This window comes from Dipteris shenzhenensis, chromosome 33 (genome assembly GCF_047967505.1).
Source record: "Dipteris shenzhenensis isolate YYH24624 ecotype China chromosome 33, Dip_SZ_1.0, whole genome shotgun sequence".
Classification (NCBI taxonomy): Eukaryota; Viridiplantae; Streptophyta; class Polypodiopsida; order Gleicheniales; family Dipteridaceae; genus Dipteris; species Dipteris shenzhenensis.
Genome location: NC_141628.1, coordinates 37,017,534 through 37,030,464, shown reverse-complemented (window position 1 = coordinate 37,030,464; position 12,931 = coordinate 37,017,534).

The window sequence follows — 12,931 nt, the reverse complement described above, 5'->3', positions numbered from 1 at the left end:
CCGTCGAGCTTTGGCTCGTAGTTGAAGGCTGCGGGCTCTTGGAGGTTCGTCTCGTTGGAGAGGCTGGTCGTCGTGCGCTTGGCTAGAGGTCGCGTGAGGTCGGGCATTCATGAGAGCTTGGAGGCAGATGCGTACTATCGTAGAGGCTCACGAGGTAGTAGATCTGTTTGGTGGCGCTGCTCTTAGTGGAGCCTTAGCTCTAAGATATAGAGCATGATGTGAAAACTGCAGGGTCGGCTCTCAGTCGGCTGGTATGGGTAGCTCGTGAGTGAATCAGAGGCTGCGCGGAGTAGAAGCAGATTCACTGGAGAGCAGCGGGAGCCTTGCAAGGCTTGTTGTCAGCAGTCATTGGAGTTTTGGGAGGCCCGTATGATGGTCTTTGATGGGTTGGAACAGTGTGTTGGTTGGCGCTGGCGTCGGTTGGGAGTCTGTTAAGGAGCCGGCCGTTGGAGCGCTTTGTAGGCGCTGTGCTAAGGAGCCATCGGTGGGCTGGCCTTAGAGGCTGGAGACGACGTGCAACGTGAGATAGAGCTCTGGTTGGAGCTTTGTTGAGAGCTGCTGATGGGTTGGAGAGGAGGCTTGTGTAGGGCGTCGAGCGTCGGCTGTAGCTTCAACCCATAACGTAGATGGAGCCCTAGTGTGGCGCAGGAGCCGAGCATGGAATGTGTTGTTGGAGGCTTTTGTTGAATAGTGTTGGAGCACTGTCATCCATTGCTGGCTGCTTGTTGCAGCTTAGAATGGCTGCTTGTTGTGAAGCATGGGTTGCTCGGGTGCCGTGTGCATGAAGCCTTCGATTGCAACAAAGCAAAGCAAAGCAATTGGAGGCTCCAAGTCACTGAAGTCGGAGGCGCTGTTGAAGCTTGGGCTTCACTGCTGCAGGGGTGCTTTGCTTGCAGAGCTGTGAAGAGCAGAGAATCAACTCAAAGAACTAAACAAAACATGGATTCTCACAATGGATGTCTTCACTCTCAATGAACTCTCTCAAAGGAATGAGCACTCAAAGGACTCTCCCTATCTCTTTCAATCTAAATCTCTCTCTCTCTCTCTCACTCAACGAGAATGGAATGAACACCTCTCTTGTCTCTCAGGGAAGAAAGAACTTTCAATGAACGAAATTGAACGGAAATTTTCTCTCACGGAAAAGAAAACTCAATCTCAATCTCTCAATCACTCTCTCACACTCTCAAGAATCACAATGCCTCAGTGGAAGGCAAGGGAGCTCTGATACCATGACAAAATATGAAGAGGGGAGAGGAGAAGAGTGGAGATGAGGAGAGAGGGCACAGCTAGAGAGCACACCACAAATGACTAACTGTACACTAGAATTAGTTGAAAAAATAGAATATATACAAACCCTTTTAGGGTTAGGGTTAGGGGATCTAACCCTTTCCTTTATAGCACTCTATAAGGTTAGTGCTATGCACATATGATCACGTGATGGTGCTATGCACACATGATCACATGATGTTGAGCGTGAACTCTCAATTGCACCCTCCCTAATCATCATCAATGCATGCAGAGCAAAAACATGTAAACCGTTGAGAAAAGATCACGGGGTGAGACTCACCTATGCTCTTGATGGAATGGAAATCAAGAGTGCCAGAAACTAAACGACAATCAAAAGGCCTAGACTGATTAAGACTCCCAATGTCTATGCACCAAAAATACCAGCTCACCACCCTATCGTCACGCGATTGAAACGAGGAGATAGCACTAGTGGATAAGTGCTGGCTGCACCACCGCACCACATCATGTGCATCCTTGAAGTGATTGGCACTGTGACGTAGCTGGCATCGACGCAAAGCATGCTTCACGCAAGCATTTGCACCATCGTGCTCTCCTTTATCATGCCCTGTCTTGAAGTAGCTCCATGTGATCAGAATGCCTGTCTCACGGTGCCATCTGCAGAACCAATAAAACTCTCTAGTAGATTTGAACTGACCACCACAGCCGTCTGACCAGATCCAGCATCGCTGCCATGTGACACCATGATCCCTCAAGAAACTATCATGCAAAGTGAAGCAATGTTGCACAAAATGGACATCATGTGATCGATCATCACTAATGTAGAAGTGATACTCTCGCACAATGACACGTGAGTCCATGGTGCTATCAATGCCATCCACATGTGCCTGTGCATGAAGATAGCTAATGTGCACAAATATAGCAACCTGCAATATGGCATTGAAAAAAAATATGACTATTGAAATAATTCAATATAATGAGGCCATCAAAAAACCAATAACTCAATCACACATCACTTGTTCGGAGAAATAATACTCCGATTGGATCTCATGCTGTGGTGCAAAGGTATAATTCTCCGCAAAGTCCACCACTGAGACAACCACCCCTGTAGGAAATGTCCTCAAACATGCACGGAACTAACGATCCTCCCATTTCGCAGTGTGCGAGTGGTGTATGTAGCGGTACAGCTTCCCTCAAAAACTATCAATGAATACAACACGTGGTGTCTTCTTCCCCACAAGCTGCAACCTCCTCGACTGTGCACCACTGTCTAATTTCAAGGTACTATACTCATACTGTTGCCAACGATCCATCTGCACATCACAAGTATCTAGTGCAACTCGTGGCACTCTAGCAAAGTCACCACACAAAGTACACCTGCCTTCCACACAATCAAGGAAGTGGAATAAAGCATCACCATCTCGTGTACACAATATGGAATGAATGAAGTCACGAGGGCTAGTAGGAACCACTCCCCTATGACCATCAAGGGAACGGAATATGTCATACATCAATCCAAAATCCACATGGTAGCGACAACAGCATGTGTCGCACTCCTGAGAGCATCGCACAAACCATGGCATGCATCGCTCAAATGACCTCTACCCAATCCTGAACTCCGGGTGTGCCTCTACAAACTGAGTGTACAACTCAGTCTGGGTACACTCCAAAAAACATGCACCATGCTCAATGTACACACGCGTGACACCCTCTTCTGCAATGCCCTCTTGAACACCGGGGATGCTCTGCAATGCTCCTCCCAAAACTATTGTATGAAGGACCTAGTGGAATCATCCAACAATCGATCGCTGTGAGGTGCACGACCAGTCGAAGCCCAAAGAGCATCAGTCTCACTATCCTCTAGACTCTGCCTCCTAATCATGCCTGCTCGCAATGTGCACGGTGCAATCTGAAGAAGACATGAAGCGGTACGCACATGGCCTATCATATGAGGTCTAATAATGGCAGCCACAATATCACGACGTGATTCCAAGGCATCACTAGAGCTCCTATGCTTAATAGAAGCATAGGAACGTCGAACATTGCTAAGGACCTCGCTACATACAACCCTATCTCTATGTGTACCAAGACCAACAAGCCTCCTACACTCTACCAAGTCAAGGTGATCAATCAGGGATGTGAGAAGAGTAGACTGTGAAGCTGGCATGAGGTCACTAAAAAAATACTGCACAATCTTGCTAGTATGACGATGGATAGTGGACTTCGGCAAGTCACGTTGTGAAGCAACACTGCTGTTGCAAGGTGGGGCAAGGGGATCAATGGGAGATGGTAGGGTGGAGGGGGGAAGGGAGGTGCCAAGGGGAATGGGGGGAGGGGGAGGGGGAGGGGGGAGGGTGGAGGGGGAAGAGGTAGAGGTGGAGGCCAAAATGTAGGTGGCTACAGGAAGGGTGGAGGCTGGAGGTAGGGGAGCGAATGAGGATGGGGGGACAATGGAGGTGGGGGTGGGGGTGGGGGTGGAGGTGGAGGTGGAGGTGGGATGTAGAGGTGGAGGTGGATCGGTGGTCGTAGCACAAGCTCTAGCTCTAGAGGCTTCCGCTTGCTCTCCTCATCAATGAGATTTGGGGGGGGTTCCTACATCTTTCACGTCTACTAGCTCTACGGCTTTGAGAACCCATTCTCAATGAAAGTAGGATGGAAGGTGTGACAAAGTGACGAGGAGGCAAGAATGGCTAAGAATGGGTGAAATGAACCAAAATGTGGTGTCTTATAGAGAGCCTCAACTCATCCACTAGATTGCTCTTAGATTGCTCTTGATTATTATTGGTGGAGAAGGTGCTAAGATTGAAACTAATTGGCTGGAATCCAATGTGAATTTCGAATATTTGCATCGTTTGATTTTATTCTAGTTTTGTACCTACAAATACCTCGATCGTGGTCATAAACCTCGATCAAGATATGCTATGCCTAGGTCATATACCTCGATCGAGGTATTCAATGCCTCACGCAGGTCATAAACCTCGATCGAGGTACATACCCCACGGTCATATACCTCGATCGAGGTATTCTATGCCTCACGCAGGTCATAAACCTCGATCGAGGTATTCTATGCCTCGCACATCGTGGTCATAAACCTCGATCGAGGTATTCTATGCCTTGTGCACATCGTGATGTGTATACATGTGGCTGATGTGGCACCATGCATGGTCATGATGTGGCAATATGGTGTGGAATATATGAGTCTCTTCCATGACGTGGAAATGTGATGTGGCATGATTAGTTGGCATTCATGAGGTGGTAGATTGACATGGCAAATTGAGGTGGAGGGACTGGTGATTGGCAAGGTTGACGAGGTATGCCAAGGTGGCAAGGTGTGATGACATGGCTCCAAGAGTTCCTATGATGTAGAATGATGAGGTGGCACATGTGGCTGATGTGGTAGCACATGTGGCAATGTAAGGTGACATGGCAAGGAGTGATGTCACATCTCCTTGATGACATGGCACCACGTGGTCTAACAACGTGGCATGGTTGCAAGGCAAAAATAGATGACTCAGCCTTCTGCATGGGCAGCATGCACACTCCAAAGGCTTGCCACTAGGGTCGGTGATGCTCCTAGCCTACCTCACCAAGCATAATACCAAGCCTACCTTGTCTTGGTATTAGGATTGGGTGGCCCTTTTTCCCCCACAAAAGGGAGATTTCAATCTTGGAGGCCATATCATACGTTTCCCTTACTCAAATTTAACCAAAATGTTTTCCTCTTATTCATCATGCGGAGGACTAAAAATATTGACATTTTTGAAATGTTTGGTCATGTTTGAGAATTACTAGATTTATTTTTAATATTCTTTGTTAATCCTCTAAGGAGTAAAAGTAAAAATTAAACTTCAATCTTCCTAAATCTAACCGTTGGATTTGGGATTTGATGATTCAACCACACACCCTTATGTGCCTACTAACCTTCCACCGAATTGGATTTGCTTAATTATTCAAAATACTAAAAAAATGTGGTGTGCTACTAAAATGCATGTATTTTATGACTTTATTTATTATAAATAATTATTTATAACTAGATAAATTTTGAATTACCAATAAATCAAGTTAAGCTCTACATAATGTAAAGAGACCCCCTATAAAGTTTCAATAACATTTAATTTAAAATGAGTGAGAAATTTAGAATTTAATATGACACTCTTTGTTCGTGACAAAGGTGTGACCACCCTGGAACCATGCCGTGTGACACACGGAAATTTTTGTGTGTGCATCAAATTTTTGATCAGACTATACGATTGTGTGCACAATAGCATGTGTGATGTTGTGTCTGAAGACTTCAAAGACTAGATCCATAGGGAAGTAGGTGAGATTTGCATTTTTGTGTGCTAAAAAGCTTGTTTTTCCACCTCCTAAGGATTGGGGAGTGAACAAAAAGTGGACACCCTTAGCTTGCTACTTCCCTACTTGACAAAATGGAGAGAGCAAAGAGAGACAAGGGGATGCATGTCACAATGGAAGAATGGGAGTATGCTAGGGGATGCATGAGCAAGGTCGGTATATAGAATGTTATGCATATGTTAGGAGCTTTCAACAATCTAGATTGCTTATTTAATTGATTTTGCCTTGGTGTAGTGTACTATGTTCAATGCTATATGGTGTGAGGGCAAGCATTTTTGAACACAACGGATTGATGATAAGAGAAACACACAAGATTGTGCCATCATTGCTAGTTTTGAGGGAGCCAATGAAGCCATGGATGATTATTGTGGCATAATCCAAGATATTATTAAGGTTGACTTTCGATGCTTCTTTGTGTATGTTTTGGATGCAAACTGGTTTAAGGACATGGTGGAAAGAGGCCCTAATGCAACAGTCAAATGCCATGCAAGTGGCTTTGTAACTATTGACTCCACAAAGTTTTGGCAAAGTAAGAAGGACACACTAGTACTACCGCAACAATGTGATTAGGTATTGTACACACATATAAAAATACTCACTTTCAAATATTTGATACCTTCAATGCAAGGAAAATAACATGATTGTATTTGTGTTTGAATTAGGTTGTCTATCTGTAGCCAATGGTGGAGATAATAATAGGTGGTGGCATGTCATACCTATTATGCCACATTCTAAAGTGATGTATATTACATTTACTAATATGGAGCATATAGAGGATGATCATGGCCATGGAGGTGATGATGATCGTGATACGAGAGAGGAGGATGATGATGAGATATGAGATATAGATACTGAGGCCATTACACATGAGATACCCATTGGTGATGCTGATTTTGATGAGCACATGAGTAGCACAAGTAGTAGTGGGCTAAATGTATCTATAGATCTCAACACTGGTTTGGATTTTGAAGTAGATAGTTTGGCAAGGGTTGATCTCATTGAGGATGAGATTGAACCGTAGCCCATCATTGATATTGGAAAAACTAATTTACATATTGTCTCATTCTCCTCACCTCACTTAAGTTTTGCATATGTGCGTTTGCAAAAAAACATTTATTAGCCTGCACCAAAATCTCACTTTCTGTATTCTCTATTTTGCGTCTAAATCTGCGGATATATCCCCGTCTAATTCACAATGCAGACGCACTATTAGACATGCAAATAGATGCGCTATTAGACGCACCCATATTTTCACTATTCTAGCAGCGCCTATAGACGTGCCCACTATTTTGCATGTCTATAGTTGCTTTGTCTTATTGTGAATGCATAAGGAGAAAACTTACCTGATTTGCCTCAGTCAGAAGTGTTACCCTCTTGCTTGACTTCGTCGATCACATTAATTATTTGCCCTCTTTTTTTCTGGACAATTATTTGCACGATGCCCCTCTTTGTGATAGTTGAAGCAAGTTCCCTTCTTCAAGTCGGTCTTCTTTTCTTCTTTTGATTTGTCACAATCCTTCGAAGATGTAGTCGATGGTGTAAAGCAAGAATATAGCTTGAACTTTAACTTCTTGTCCCTCTTTTGAAAAGGAACAAAAGGTTTACTCTTTTCTCCATCTTTGGGTATCCTGTTGTTTCTTTCACCATAATTTGTAGCAAGTGATATAGCCAGATTCAAAGAATGAGGATGAAACATGTTGATCTCGACTTTGAATTTAGCCCTAAGACTAGATACAAATTTCCTCTTTTGCTTTTCCTCAGAAATCCTATCTATGCATCATGATTATTTCCCAAGTGAAAGGTTTTCTGAAAAAGACAAAATTAAAGGTGTTGTTAACCATCTTATAGACAATGCGGCACTATGGTGGAATGTGATAAAAAATAGTAAAAGAAGACCAACTACTTGGAAGGAATTGAAGAAAAGATTGAAGAAAGACTTAAATCTTCTAACACAGTTCAAGTCAAAAGTCCATCAACAATGGCATAGTCTGCATCAACTAGAAAAAGAGACTGTTGCTTTATATGTTGAGAGATTTTGGCAATCTGACTAATTTATGCTAAAACAAATTTTGCATCTTTCTTCCCATCATATTTTTAAAAAGTAAAAGATTTCCCACTAATTTTACATTCCTTCTTCTCTCTCAATGCACATTTAACAACTCTACGAATCACTCCCTCAGAATTGAATCCTGAAGTACTCTCATCTCTTACTTGTCTCTTTCTTTTCTTGTTCTTAGATCTCTCAAGCTCTTGTTCTAATTTCTCTCATTGATCTCTCTCTTGTAAAAGTTTAATGTGAAGTGCATTAATTTGCTTTTGAATTGTAGGAGATGGCGGAAGGTGATGTGCCATTTTACAAAAGCAAACAAACTCTCTTACACTCAATAAAATGAAATTTACTCAATTGTTATACTTATCTCTTGTGCGCTCGCCACCCAAGTTGAGAGCATCCACTAGCGTTGCTAATTGTCTTCGCTAAGATCCATAATTATACCAATTTTATGATGCTATCAATATGTGAGAGAAACTTCTTTACGCTTAATGACAAGAGCTTTATGGCTTCTGAATGTTGCCAAATATGACGTTGCTGGAGTAGAAGAGCCTCCAAAAATTAACTTGAGGAGAGCTATTTGTATGCTCGAGATATGAGGGAAATAGTGCGGAAATAAGAGGGGTAAAAGAGGGCTAGAGGCTTGATAAGTTATTGAGGACTTTGATAGCTTATCAGACAAGCTCTCATCATCTTATCACAAAGAAACTACACTTATCATCTTCTTCAACCTTGATTTTCTCCCTTGATAAGCAATTTTGAACCCGCTCATCTGCTCCACCATAGCTCAAACAGACTGGGGGAATGCATTCGGAGGGTCTAAAAAACCCTATAGCTGGCTCTAGAGAACAATTCGTTGCCAAACTTTTATGCCAAGATCTCTCTCTTCTTCGCGCAACCGTTTGTTGTTGTAGGAAGAGTAACCAACATAATTTTTTAAACCCAAATCGTTCTTTGCTGATTGGAGAGGCTTGGAAAGAAGCTTTGTAGGACATAAGCACTAGAGCAGAAGACAGAGAGGAATGGCAAAGCAAGAGAGGAAGGGCAGCTCATCGCACGGCATCACGAACATGGACGAAATTCGCTCTGTTTTCTTCTCAAATGAAGAAGACTTTAATCAAAATCATAAGGCCCCTCAAAAATTTGACTCATACTTACCACTCTCCAAAGTACATTCGGGACCTCCCTTTTTGAAATTTGAGTCAATAGCTCCTTTAGCTCTATTCCCAACAATTCTTTGGGGAAGTACCTCTCAATCTCAGGTCCTCGTGGAGCATAGCATGAGCTCCAATACCACTGAAATGTGAATAGCAATTCTAACACATACAATAGCACCAAAAATCGAATATGCACGGAAACTCATGAAAAGACAAGAGGCAATCACTGGGTACAATCTCCCCCCTCGAGGTGTGTGGTTCATGATCCCACACTAAGAGTATTTATAATATTTCAATAAGAGCATCAGCCATTGATACAAAGTCACGTATTCATCTCTTGAACATTCATTTTCCATACTTTTCTCTTGAGCATCCTTTTACCTTACTTTTCTCTATGTCACTCCTTTTCTCACTTACTCATCCAAAGTTACATGTCAAAAGTGGAAGGCTTTTAAGCACTCTCCCTTATCCGAAAATGTAATGACCCTTGTCAATTTAATACATTACATAGCACTAGCACAAAACCACAGCATTTGGCCTTTATTCCCTTGAGCATGTTTACTCCCATCTGTCCATGTCATTTCTTGTACTCAATAAACCAATCCACCATTAGTTGAATACCTAGAACAATGATATACATCATATGATTAGCCAATCATGCTAAGTAATGTTGTTTACAAATGACTACCCATTAATGTGAGTATCTAAGCTTTATTCATTCGAATAAAGCTAATAGTACGAATAGTTTATCCAATATAGGCCAAGAGTTGTTTGTAGTTTGCTCATCTCATGCTTGGTTCTCTAGCTGAGGCAATAGAGATCAAAGAAGGAAAAGAAAACAAGGAAGGCCTCTTATATTGCTCAAGCAATCTCTAAGGTCTAAAATAAGATGGAATTTTTGTTTTTGTATGTGTGAGTTATTAGGAGATTTTCTTAAAGCTCTTATGATCTCTTGTGTGAATTGTTTTTGTGGTTTTGTTTGTTAGAGTTTATAGGATCTTTTCTGTGATAGTTTTTTGTGTTTTTGTTAGTTAGAGTTCTTGGGATCTCTTTTTTCAGTTCTTAAGATCTCTTGTGTAAATTGTTTTTATGTTTTTGTTTATTAGAGTTCTTAGGATCTCTTGCATAAAATGTTTTTGTGCTTTTGTTTGTTAGAGTCCTTAGGATCTCTTGTTTTTTATTTCTTAATATCTTTTATGTAAATTTTTTTTGTGTTTTTGTTTGTTAAATTTCTTAGAACCTCTTGTGTAGATTATTTTTGTGTTTTTATTTGTTAGAGTTCTTAGGATCTCTTGTTTGAGATCTTCATCTCTTGTGTAAATTGTGTATTTATTTATATTAGTTTAAGTTATTTGTGTGAAATGTGATTGTTTGTGTTCTTTGTTTTTTGAAAAAATATAAAAGCAAATTGTTTGGGTTGTAATTGTAATTCTCGTATGTGAATAAATACTAGTTTATTTCTTATGTGAAAAAAGTTTACGTGAATGAATTTTGTGAAATAAATGTATTTCTTATATAAGCACGAATTAAAATTTATTCTTATGTTAAAAAAAATTTATGAATAAATTCTATGAAATAAAGTTATAAACCATTAATGTCAATAACTTGGTAGTGCATCATTTGTATATATAAGTCTATAGTAAACACTTTAGTAGATATATTACTAAATAAATACCATAGTAATTATAATATAAAATATATTAATATAAATTAAAATGTTTTGTTAAAGTAAAATAACTTCATTGAATAGATAATAAAAAGTTACACACTTTTCCCTTTTACGGCTCCTTGATTCGAGTTGTAGATCTCATGCTATGTCCATGGAGATTCCCATGGCCATAACTTGAGATGATCCGTAGCTCAGATTGAGGAGCTCTGAAAAGGGAAAGTGTGTGGGTTTTTATTATCTATTCAATGGACTAATATATTATTCAAAAACATTTACTTAATGTATTCTTACGAATAAGTTATTCGTATGAATAAATTAGGAAAAATCATTGGATTCATTTTAAATTGGGAAAATTGCAATTTTTTGCATTTTTTCGAATCGAAAAAAAAAATCGAGTGAATTAATGCAACTTAGGTGAGTATTTCTAAATGACATCACCCATGATACTTATTAATGGCACACATTTAGTTTGGCATCCCTAACTAAACCCAAGTATAGAACCCCCTCCATGTTTGGTGCGATCCTATAAATACTTTACATCATTTAGAACAAGAGCTTTGAGAAATAATTTCTCATAACTCAACCCCCCCCCTCCCCCCCTATGAATTCACCAATTATGAGTTGGGTGCCTTGACTGTTCAGCCATGGATGCTAGTTAATCCCACTTGCAATGTAATATATTATAATCTTGAGGGTCTCGTCACTCACGTTCGGTAGAATTAGGTATCCACATTGGAAACTACCATTTTAAAAAGGAATCATTGATAGGGGATTTCTCGAGAAGCTATCAATTATTACTCATTGAATTACCGAGGAAGAAGTGGATTTGAGACACACACGGGGAAGGTTCTGGGAGCTTAGAAATCTCTTACAAACTAGGAGCCATGTGAAGTGAGAATTTCATGCATGGTTCTGAATGAGCGGGAAGATCCAGGATCTCCTATTCGACTCTAACTCTCCTACACCAGTCATTGCTTCTTTTTCTCTAGCTTTATCTACACAACTCCTTGGTATTAATTTCTCATATCTATCCAGTTAATGGCATCTCACTTTGGGAATATTAGCTAACCCTAGCATGGTATTGGGGAATGTAATTCATGTTACTCATACAAGCATGGAATGTATGCTAGCATAAGCCAAATCGGATATATTGTAATTGGAATACTATGGATCTTGATGATGGCTATGCGAGTTTGATAAGTTATACATTTATCTATATATTCATGAATCTAGGGACTTTTCACTCACATCACTTTATCTAGTTCACAAACCGGAACTGATAACATTAGGGATTATGCAGGACCATACATGAAGGATCATGTTCTAACATTCTCTCTAGTTATACATTTACCATCCCTAGGGGGTATCCCTCCATCAGCAAGTTTTTTTGATAAACCCTACCCCTTCTAGTACAGATGGAAAGCTAGCTCATACCCATTAGTTCCAATAGCTCCCATTACAAGTGTCATTTCTATATATCACTATCAAAAGTTCATTACCATCCCTAGGGGGTATCCCTCCATTAGCAAGTTTTTTCAATAAACCCTATCCCTTCTGGCATGGATGGAAAGCTAGCTTGTACCCATTAGTTCTAGTAGCTCCCATTACAAGTGTCGTTTCTATACATCACTATCTAAAGATAATTAAATTATTGTCCACTGAAGGGGGTGACACATCAACAATTTACATAGAGGATCCATTAGTTTCTCCATCTACTTCGATTTCAAAGAGTTCCATTGAAATAGTTATGATTGTTCATGTACCAGCATCAACTCCACTGGGTATTTTAATGGATCCCATCATCGAGATTACATGTAATACCTCATTCCAAACCTATTTTGAGTTCACATAAAATAATGGAACTTTCCTGAATGATTGGTATCCAAAGCCACTTCTGTTGCTCCAACTATTCCATTTCCATAATTGGTGACAAATAGTGTCGAAGAAATGATCATGTGCCTCCTAATGATCATTCGCCTCTTCCAGAGGAGATATAAGTATTTCCTGATGGCATCCATAATATTGTTCAATCCTTTGTAGTACTACAAGGATTGAACCCTCCTAAGGGTACATGCAACTACATGATTCCCATATGGGTGCGGTTGTGTAAATGATTCAATTCACACCCTTAGTCTACTATTCCGTAGCAATTTAGGTCGCTTCTCGATGAATTCCATGCTCCAATTTTGTCTAATGGATGAGTCATTTCATCAGATACATGTACGTTCAAGATGGGGTTGCCTTTTATGCTTCTAGAAGAAAGCAAAAAAGACCAATTCTTCTTTTCACCATAGATGCTTTCAATTTAATAGAAATGGGGGTTGAACTCGATGGAATTCTGAGGTATACTATCAATGGATCAAATTCAGAAATCCTTTCTAGGGGAAGTCCTTTCCAAGGGAAATTCTTTCCAAGGGACTCAAAGCCCTTGGAGTTGAAATTTTTCTCGTCAAATCT